At 37.8% G+C, this 10,730-nt stretch overlaps 1 long non-coding RNA gene across 1 annotated transcript; it reads right to left on the bottom strand.

Annotated features, from left to right (window-relative positions):
• Nucleotides 1–424: 424 nt before the first annotated feature.
• On the bottom strand, nucleotides 425–3,193 carry LOC109209592. Its single transcript, XR_002065392.1, has 3 exons — nucleotides 2,512–3,193; nucleotides 854–1,050; nucleotides 425–788 (listed from the first exon to the last, which is right to left on the bottom strand). It is a non-coding gene; the product is annotated as an uncharacterized LOC109209592 (long non-coding RNA).
• Between the last annotated feature and the right edge of the window lie 7,537 nt (nucleotides 3,194–10,730).

The raw sequence follows: 10,730 nt of genomic DNA on the forward strand, positions 1-10,730 counted from the left end.
CCAAACAATCTTAAATTAATAAAGCATGATTAATTGTGTACACGTACGCGTGTCATGATTTTAGAGCTCCAAATAAAACGAATTCACACATATGTGATCCATTTCGAAAATAAATCCATAAAACGCCATAATTAAAAGCGGTAAATAGGTAAAATGTGCATGGGTTTTAGAATGAGTAATTAAATAATTTAATTAAGCCAAGTATAATTATTAAAGCGACCGTGCTAGAACCACGGAACTCAGGAGTGCCTAACACCTTCTCCCGGGTTAACAGAATTCCTTACCCGATCTTCTGGTTTTGCAGACTTTATTAACAAAGTCAAATTTCCTCGGTTTGGGATTTAAAATAAACCGGTGATTTGGGACACCATAAATTATTCCAAGTGGCGACTCTAAATTAATTAAATAATTTCATTTCGATTAATGTCACTTTAATTGAAAAAACTCCCTATCCCTCGGGAAAAAGGAGGTGTGACATGAGCAGCTTCAACACCGGCTCATTAGACGGCCATGACCGCCTCCGCATCAGCCTTTACTTTTTCTGCCTCAGATGTAGCCTTCGCAAGTTCGGCGGCCAATCGAGCCTCGAGCTCCTCAACTCTCTTGGTTCGGGCCAAGTTCTCCTCTTTCATGCTTTGGAGTTGACGTTCAGCCGATAACAGTTGTGCTCGAGCGGCCTCTTTTTCCGAGGCAAGGCGATCCATATTTTGTTTCCACCCCAAAGTCTCCGCCTCCTTCATCTTGGCCTCCTCGTGAAGTTGCTCAATCTTTTCGGCCTTCTGCTGAACCTGCAGGATCAAAGTGTTAGTCGTCGTTCCTGAATCAATATAAAAAAATGAGGAATTTTTTTTACATCACTTGCTAAATCAGGTCGGTTTGTCCTTTATGAGTTGTTGTCAATTCGGCTCGGAGGTCCTTGATCTCCTCTTCTTTTTGCCCAATGAGAAGTTTTAGAGCATCTCTTTCCTCCGTAAGCCTTTTGAGATCGGCCTCACACCGGCTCAGCTCTTCCCGGGATTTAGAAAACGTTTCCCAATGAAGCGTCACGGCCTATGGAGAAAGAAAGAAAATCAAATGAGAGGGAATAAAAGACAAAAGTGATATTGATAAAGGGAGCTAAGTCTTACCTGACTCAAGAGTCGATGGGCCTCATCGAAGATACTCGATGCATTGCCCAGATTGGAGGAATCTTCGACCCCCGTGAAGCAGCCACGGAAAAGGTCTTCCCCTTCGTGGGCCGTTACCACATCCGGGGTCCCCATGGCCTGGCTTGAATTAGCCCCTCGGGAAATGTGGGGAGAGGTGAGTCGCTAATGTCTATTTTCCCAAGCGAGTCACTTGGGGGCGTTCTCTTCGTTTCGAAGGGCCTCAGAACTGGCCCCTTCAGGTACGCCCACCAGTTGCCCATCACGACGGGTGTCACGCCTCCTTTTTTCCGAGGGGATAGGGAGTTTTCCCAATTAAAGTGACATTCATCGAAATGATTTATTTAATTCAAAGTCACCACTTGGGGATAATTATGGTGTCCCAAGTCACCGGTTTATTTTTAAATCCCAAATCGAGGAAATTTGACTCTGTTTTAAAGTCTGCGAAACCAGAACACCGGGTAAGGAATTCTGTTAACCTGGGAGAAGGGGTTAGGCATTCCCGGATTTCGTGGTTTTAGCACGGTCACTCAACTATTAATAATTGGCCTAATTATCTGATTTATTACATATTTGAAACCTATCGTGCATTTTATCCTTTAAACGCTTTTAATATTTATGGAATTTATTTAAACAAGTTGCGATGTCGCACACTCATTATTTTTGTACATATTGCGAATAGCGCCACGTGAAATGCACCCGCAACCTGCAACATATTGATTTTTATTATTAAGTTATAGTCAAGTTAAGTGAAACGCACACTCAAATTGGGAATTATATATCATGACTATGCCACGGAAACCGTACTCATAATCACGACAATCATTTCCTTAATCGTGCCTAAAACAACTAGCGGTTTGAAATTTCCTTCTATTTGAAATTATATTAGGCAAAAATCAATTAGTAAAGGACAAACGGGCCGATTAGCTTGTTCAGCCAAGTTACAAACTCGATTTCTCTTTTCAATTGTCAAACAAACCCCAAATTCCATTAATATATAGTATCTATCCATACTTTGTCGAGCATGACCAAACAGAAGAATAAATCAACAAAAGCCTAACTTAAACAAAGAAATACAACACTATTAGCTAATCCAATCCCTTTGGTTTTTGTGCTCACACCCCCGTGACCAACTTAGATCCAAAACAAATTGTTCAATTCTTATATAATGTAGATAGATAAGACAAAAGTTTACCCCAAAACCCATATGGCTTAATGTTCATCAATGTTGAGATAAGGAAACAAATCAAATCAAATGATCCAAAAATCAGTAAAATGAACTGGAATGCCATGATGTATATTCATTTGCGCACACAAGTAACAAGACATACGGGTAAATAACCAGTGAAGAAATGAAAGCACAGACCTTCTATTGCTGAAATTTTGGAGCAGATACAATGAAAATAGAAACTCTAGAACAGTAATCCTCAAACGAGCTACGGACTAGGACCCTGGACCGAAATCGACGTCGCCAAATGGACTCATCTCGACTGGGTTTGGATGGTTTCAAGCTGATTTTCGCACTGGGTTGGGGAATTTTTGTGATGGTATAAGGCTGGTTTTACGTGACTGAAACATGGGATTGTTAACCAGCAATTTTCGATCAAAGAAGGAGTGGTTTTGGGGTTGGTTTTGTGGTCGTTTTACTGTTGCATTTTGGGTGAATTTGAGATCCCTTTAGGGGGATCTTTAAATGGTACTTTGGAGCCAGAGAAGGTGCATTGGGGGCTGGTTTTGAAGGTATTTAAGGTGATTAAAATGGTGTTTGACGGGGGTGAAGCTAGCTAGTTTCAATGGGGAAATGCTACCTTTTATTTGTGAAGGTATTTAAGGGAAATGCTACCTTTCTCAAACAAGAAGATGAAGACGATTCCTTTTATTCTTAGCTCCCCCAGGTCTGTTTTTAGCCTCTTTTTAGTCTGTTTGTGTGTGTTTGTGAGTGTGTTAGAGTGGAAGATATATAAGTGTAGGTATAGGGATTAATTGGTGGCCAAGAGTGTGTATGAGAATGTGAGTTTTGAGGGAGAGCATGTGAGTTTGTTACAAAAGATAAAAGAAGAATCTTGCCACATGGAAACGACTCATATGCTCTTGCTTTAATTAATATTTTTTCTTTTATTTTAAGAGTGTAAAATAAAAATACTAGCTAAATATTTAAAAATCAAAGATATATAATTTTTTTGTGATTTTTAATTTTCTTAAACAAAACCTACTAAAAATGAAATAAAGGTTAAAATATGTAGATTAAACTTAAAATTATTTACATACTAAAAAGTGTTGAAAAATCCCAAGTATGATAAAAATTAGGAGCTCACAACGGGAGGCATCTTCGGCCTCCGATGACTCGAGGACTTTGCTCGGGCCATATTCCGAGATCCCCTCGGTCTGAGGCTGAACCTCTTCGGTCATCACTGGCTCAACGGCCTTTGGGACTTCGGCGTTCCTCTTTCGAGCCACCAGCTTGAAGGCGGCATCTTCATTCTCCTCTTCTTCATCTCGTAGCTACTGAACTACATTCTCAGGCAAGGCGGCGACATCTTTCTTCGACTTGCGAGCCTTGCTCTTCTCGGGTTTGGAGTATCGGAGTGCAAGACCCTTTTCCTCTTCTTATCCTTAGCCGGCTTCGGGGCCTCCTCTCCAAATGGGGCCTTATGATAGCGTTGTCTCCGAGACCTGTATGAGAGAAAATCAAGTAGAAATAAGAAAAGAGACATTTCAGAAAAAAGCGTCAAACACATGAAAAGAAACTTACCATGATTTTTGGCCTCCCATCGGCCCCTTGCCAAATTACGCCACGAGCGCTCAGCATATGAACAAGTCGATGCCAGTTTCCGAACCCAGCCCTCGAGGCTCAGAATTGCACCAGGCACTCAAGAGAATGTTGCATCATAGGAAGGAACATCGATGAGAAAAAGCAAAAGGAACGAAACAGTAAATGGGGGCCAAGGGCGGGGTCTGTACTTACGCTTAATGTTTCACTTTTCGGGGAATGGCATTTTCTCGGCCCGAATTATGTCGGAAGTTCTCACTCGGACAAACCGACCCATCCATCCTCGGTCCTTGTCCTCATATATGCTTTGGTGGCCCGACGCTGAAGCCTTATTAATACGCCTCGATAAAGATGGGGGCTGTACAGTCTAATGAGATGGTCAAGGGTAAAAGGCATCCTCTCGACTTTGCTTACGAAGAATCGAAGCAAAATGACAATGCGCCAGAAAGAACGATGGATTTGGCCTAGGATTATTTGGTATTGGCGGCAGAAATCAAGGATAACAGGGTCGACGGGACCCGACATAAAAGGGTAAGTGTAAACACTTAAGAACCCTTTCACGTAAGTGATGATGTCCTCTTCGGGGGTCGGGATCACCACCTCTTTGCCTTCCCAATGTCTGTGAGCACGTGATTTTTGCCTCGCTTGAATTATTCCTATAGACTTCTTAGAATTAGGATTTTTCTTTTATTATTTGATTTTTACGATTTAATTGCGTAATTTTGTGTATTTTTTCTTTGTGTGTGCATGATAATTCATAAAAAATATAAAAAATATTGCATGGGCATTTAGGATTCAATTTCACATATTTTTTGATTAATTAGTAATTAGACTTGTACAAAAATACAAAAAAATCACAAAGAAAACTTTGATTTATTTTGATTGGCATTAATTTTAGTTTTTAGGTTTATTAGTTTCCTTTAAATTGGTATTAGTTTAATTGTAGCTTAATTAGGTAGGATGAATTAATTTTTAGGTTTAATTTTAGTTTGGTTTTAAAGTTGAAAAAAAAAGAAAGAGAAAAACAAATAATTTTGGGCCAATGTTAAAACAAATCACCAGCCCAAGCCAAAACCTGTCCACAAGCCCAAACCAAGCCCAAAATTCACCCCAAATACCCGGTCCAAACCCCAGCCTCAGAGACTCCTGAAACGACGTAGTATGGGGAAAATACTACGTCATTTAAGTTAGTTTGTTAGCGATTTAATCTTGGCCCTCCGTTTTTCCTGATCCAAGGGCTCCAATCACTTCCCCCATTTAATTAAAAATTCTGAATGTCACAACATTAACCTAGTACTCCATCTTATGTCGTCTCTTCCACTCCTATCTCTCATCGCCGCCGCCGCCACCGGAAATCGCCATGCGGCGGCGACTGACCTCCAAATCGCCTGAAAACTTGACCAAATAACCACTCTCATGTCCCCATTCCAAATACACTGTTATTTCCTTTCCAAAACCACCCCTCCTCTTCAAATCAAAGATCGAAGGCAGCACTGAAGTATTCTCCTTCTTCTCTCTTCAAGCTCCGATTTGGTTCTTCTTGATGTTGTGTGCATAGACCAACTTCGATGGAAAGCCAGGGGGTTTAGAGGTTCGTTTGCGCGTAATGGCCAGGTATGGTCATAATTTTCCGATGGGCCTTCATCTCTGTTTCTCCTTCATTCTTGGCTCATAATAGGAACTGTGACAAAGAGCACAGGCCATTGGAGAAATCCAGGCTAGTGCTCAATGTTACAGTTCACATCATGAAGTCAAAGCCTTCCGCACCAGTTCTATGGTTTGTAAGCCATCGATCCAGTAAGTATCCATTTTCTTCTGTGTTATTTCTTTTCTTTTCAGTCTCGTTTGGATTAGTTCTTTGGATTAATTTGGGTCAGATGATGAAATAGGTCTTGTTCAGTCGTTTTTACTCAGCTTGCCTGGTTCATAGTTGTGGCTAGATTAATTAAAATCGATTTCTGTTTTGTTCCAATTATTTGAGTTCTTTGGATTCAATGTCCTTGGCCTTCCTTGCTTCTGTTTTCATTGGCCTGGACAGCCCTGTTCAGAGCTTTAGGGCTCGATGACTGATGGCCTGAAAGTTGTTGGAATTGGGCTACATTATTCAGGCCCATAAGTTAAACAGGGTTTGGTTCATAAGTTGACCCATTGGAGACCTTTCAAGGGCCATAACAGGGTCATGGGGGGGGGGGGGGGGGTAATTCTCATATTTGTGAAGGGTAGTTTAGGAAAGAAAATAGAGAATCCTGCAGTAGCTGAAAGTAGAACCCCCTAGAACCTTCTAGATGGGGTTCTAATTAGAATTTCAGAAACTTAGTGGTATAACTTGGGTAACAAGTCAGTCCCTTAAGGACTTTAAGCTAAAACTGAAACTTAAGAAGAGGCTAAGGTGTAAAGTAAAAATCTGAAGGGTGCCCTAATATTTGCCTATAAAAGGCAGTATACCCTGCCTTGCAAGTTAAGTTTGGGGGGAGTGGAAAAATCTGAAAGAGGTTTTGAGAGGGAGAAGTTTAAGTTTAGAAATCTGAAAAGTTTAGAAAGTTTTAAGATCTGAAAAAATTCACAAAAAGTTCTGGAAGGCTAGAGATTCAAAAATTTGAAATTCAAAAGTTCAAATCAGTTCTTAGAAGTGTAGAGAGCAACATCTCTGGAAAACTCAAAAATTCAAACTCAAAGCTCCTGAAAATTACTGAAAATTCAGAAAAGAAAAATACACTGTTTCGTCCAGTTTCAAACAGCTGAAATTCACCTTTTAAGTTCTGAAATTAGTAGGAGGTTATCTGCTGGAGGTCACTTTGGTTCATCAAAATCTAGTCCTAAGTCAGTTGAATTTTAGTTGATTGAAGCCTATTTGGGAAGTGTACTGCATCTTGCTTTAATTTCCGGGGTTTTCGACTTGAATTTGCTGGTTTGCTGCTGTAAATTGAACCAGTGCTGTGTTGCCGCTGGTTTTAACTGCTGATTATTGCTTGCTGCTGCTGATTTCTTCTTCTTCTTATTTTGTTTGAATTCCAGGTATTATTTCAGCCTCACATGACATGTAAGATTGAGTCAAAGTTGATCAATGTTGGAAGAGATGATGAAATACAATATGTTCTCATGAATACCAGTACTCTAGTTTAGTTTAAACTCATATTATAGGTGTGTTTATGTGAACATTACATGATTTGTGCTAATTGGACTGTATGAACTATTTTCAGACTTGTATGGGTATTATACTAGCTGTAGCCTAGTTAATTTTAGTTCGCCTGTTATATTAACTTGAGGTTTGAGCTTAGATTAAGGTGTTGTTTGGACTGTACGAACTGTGTTTCAGACTTATATGAGTATAATATTAGCTATAGTGTGGTCCATTTCAGTCTAGCTATTCTGTTGGTTTGAGGCTTCAGCTAGATTAAAGTGTTGGATAGGAATAGAGTTCAAAATGAGCATGTGAAACAGATAGATCCTGTAATTTTGAATGTTAACCTTAAGCTTGAATTTCAGGAGGAGTGTTAAGTCTAAGTCTAACGAATATGTAAGCGATTCTATACTTCAATTCTAATTCCAGCATTTTGATTTTGAAATCAAAAGAATAACACTTCAGTATAATCAATTTTCCGTATTTGAGGTTTCAATATAAGTATCAATCACTTTAGTTTAATCATCGAATTTTCTAGATGTTTGTAGTAATCCATTAGCTTAGAAATAATTGGAATGTAAAAGTTGGAATTACGTCAGAAGCTGCTGATTCAACTGGATCTAAAATTTTCCTTTGTTGCTGAATTGATGAGTTCCACTATGAAAGAAGTTGGTAGTTTTAAAAGCCCAATTTTCCCTTTGTTACCTAAATTAATAAGCTCAATTTTGAAATACAATGTTGAAAGCCTATGGTTTTGCTGGTGGTCCAATTTCGAATTCTAAGATGCATGGGTTTATTTTAGGGTCAATTTCAAGGCCCAAGATGTTGAAAGCCTTGATTGAGGCTATAGATTTAAATTTAAATATAAGCTTTGGGCCTTTCAATTTAGGTGGCAGATTTGAACTAAGGGATTTTCAGCAATGGAAATTTCCCTTGTTTAAATTTGGACCTGATCTTGAGGCCCGAACCTTTTTCGAACATTTTAAATAATGATTAATTCATAATGTTAATTAATTAGGCCTTTAGAGACAATCACTAATAGAGAATAATAGTCCATTTTAGGATGACCCTTAAAATAAATTGAGGTGTGCCGTGCCAAATAAAAATTCATAAATTGCGTGGCCCTCTTGATTACGTCTTTAAAATCCTTAGAAATCGGGACGTGCCATTTAGCGAATTTTCATCGCCTCCCGCAAAACTAATAACACGTTAGCCACTTTAGGCGCGTTCTTTAATAATTTTACCTTCCTAAATTCGGGTGTGCATTTCATGTGACCCAAATCCAAATCCAAAACGTTGAATAAAATATGTTGAGGATTCGGGTGCATTTCATGTGACGTGATCCAAAAATATGTTTTAAACAACGTTCAATTTCTTTAAAATTAATTAAAAGCGGTAGATAATTTTAAAATTGCACTATAGGATGACATGTATTAAAATCAGATTTTCAGCCAATTATAATAGTTTAAGCGACCGTGCTAGAACCACGGGATCCGGGGGTGCCTAACACCTTCCCTCGGGTCAACAAAATTCCTTATTCAGAATTTCTGGTTCGCATACTCCATTCGGGAAGTCGAAATTTCCTCGATTTGGGATTCAAGATAAACCGGTGACTTGGGACACCAAAAGCCAAACCTATCCCAAGTGGCGACTCTAAATAAATAAATAATCCCATTTCGAATAATGTCACTTTAAATGGAAAAACTCCCTTATACACTATCCTTCGGGGTAGGTGTGTAAAAAAGGAGGTGTGACAGCTCTGGCGACTCTGCTGGGGACACGAACCCAGAATTTTGGTTCAGGGTTCAAGAATTCGAGCTTAGAATAACTGTTATATTTAGGGTGCACTTCGTGTAGCTTCTCTTCTGTTTAGAGTCTTTTCCCATTTAGAACGAGGTTTCGATAAGTTGCTAAGCCGGCGGAGCTTCTGTATCCCCGGTACGCTGCCTCCCCCTCGGCTCGAGTTGTCCGCTTGGGTAAACCAGGTCTAGACCAATAAACCTAGGGTTTAAACCTAGAAGAATAAAACCTCATGCCGGATCCCTAGTAGGACGTTTGTTTGCATCATATGCATTTGACTTAGGGGACTCAACACAGGGGTTGGGTCCGTCTAGGACAGGTGACCTGAATTGAAATGACCATCCTGATGCATCTTACGTGCTACTTGCGCATTTATTTGCTCGGCTTTGCATGTTGACCGGCTTGTATACAATGAGAGGAAACTGAGAAAAATAGCAGTGTTAGGACTAAGTGAGGGTAACCACTTGCTTTGAAAAACCAATGCCCAAATAGTACCGGAATGCTGCCGGATTTTGAAAACAGGGGAAAATAGAGAAAAAGATTTTTTAACAAATACCTGGTTTTGACAAAACGTTTTGACCGAACTACCCGGGTCTGCTTCTCACCGAATGTGAGATACGTAGGCAAACTTCATCGGTTCCGACCCCAATTTTCAAAAAATCCAAAAATATTTTCTTTCAGTTCTTTCTCTAGAAATCTTTCCTTAAAAAAAAATTCAAAAAAAAAGAAGAAGTTTTAAAACTCAAAAATGGTTTCCTTCTTTCTAATGTCTTTCATATGAATAAAAAGAAAAATCAATAAAAATCAAAATCCAAAAATACAGGTTTCCTTTATTTTGAAGTATTTTTTCAAAAATCCAAAAAAATCAGAAACAAAAATCCAAAAATACTCTTATTTTTTTTAGAAGTCTTTTTTTGTAACATTGAAGTCCAAAAATATTTTTGCTTTTCCTTAGAAGTACTTTTATAAATAAATAAAAGCTCAGAAATTCAAAATATTTTTCTTAAAGAAGTCCTCTTTCGAAAATTAAGAGGTTACATCCAAAATCAAAATATTTTCTTTCAAAATAAAAAATAAAAAAATTCCCTTTCTTCTTTTAAAGCACTTTTTTTAGAAAATTCCAAAGAACAAAATAAAATAAAAAAAAATCAAAATGTATTTCTTTTGCCTTAAAGCTTTCATGTTCTGCGTTTTATAAAAAGAAAAAAAAGGAGTTAGTTTACTCAATTCCCAATTTTGCTCGAACTACGCGGGTCTGATTCTCACCGGATGTGAGATACGTAGGCAAACGTCATCGGTTCCGACCCCAATTTTCAAAAAATCCAAAAAGATTTTCCTTTAGTTCCTTCTTTAAAAATCTTTCCTTAGAAAATTCGAAAAAAAAAGTAGTTTGTAAACTCAAAAAAAAAAAAAATGGTTTCCTTCTTTCTAATGTCTTTCATATGAATAAAAATAAAAATTAATAAAAATCAAAATCCAAAAGACGGGTTTCCTTCACTTTGAAGTATTTTTCCAAAACAGAAACAAAAATCCAAAAAAAATACTTTTTTTTTTCTTTAGAAGTCTTTCTTTTGTAAACGCCCATAAATATTTTGAAAAGTCCAAAAATATGTTTTGCTTTCCTTTAGATGTACTTTTGTAAATAAATAAAAGCTCAGAAATTCAAAATATTTTTCTTAAAGAAGTCCCTCTTTCGAAAATTAAGAGGTTACATCCAAAATCCAAAAATATTTTCTTTTTTTTCGTTAGAAAAAGAGAAAACAATTGAAAAACTCAAAAAAAAAAGGAAATCAAAAAATCACTTTTAAAATTCTCTTTCTTCTTTTAAAGCACTTTTTGTAGAAAATTCCAAAGAAAAAAAATATAATAAAAAAATAGTTTACTCAATTCCCAA

The sequence above is a fragment of the Nicotiana attenuata genome, unplaced genomic scaffold (assembly GCF_001879085.1).
Source record: "Nicotiana attenuata strain UT unplaced genomic scaffold, NIATTr2, whole genome shotgun sequence".
NCBI lineage: Eukaryota > Viridiplantae > Streptophyta > Magnoliopsida > Solanales > Solanaceae > Nicotiana > Nicotiana attenuata.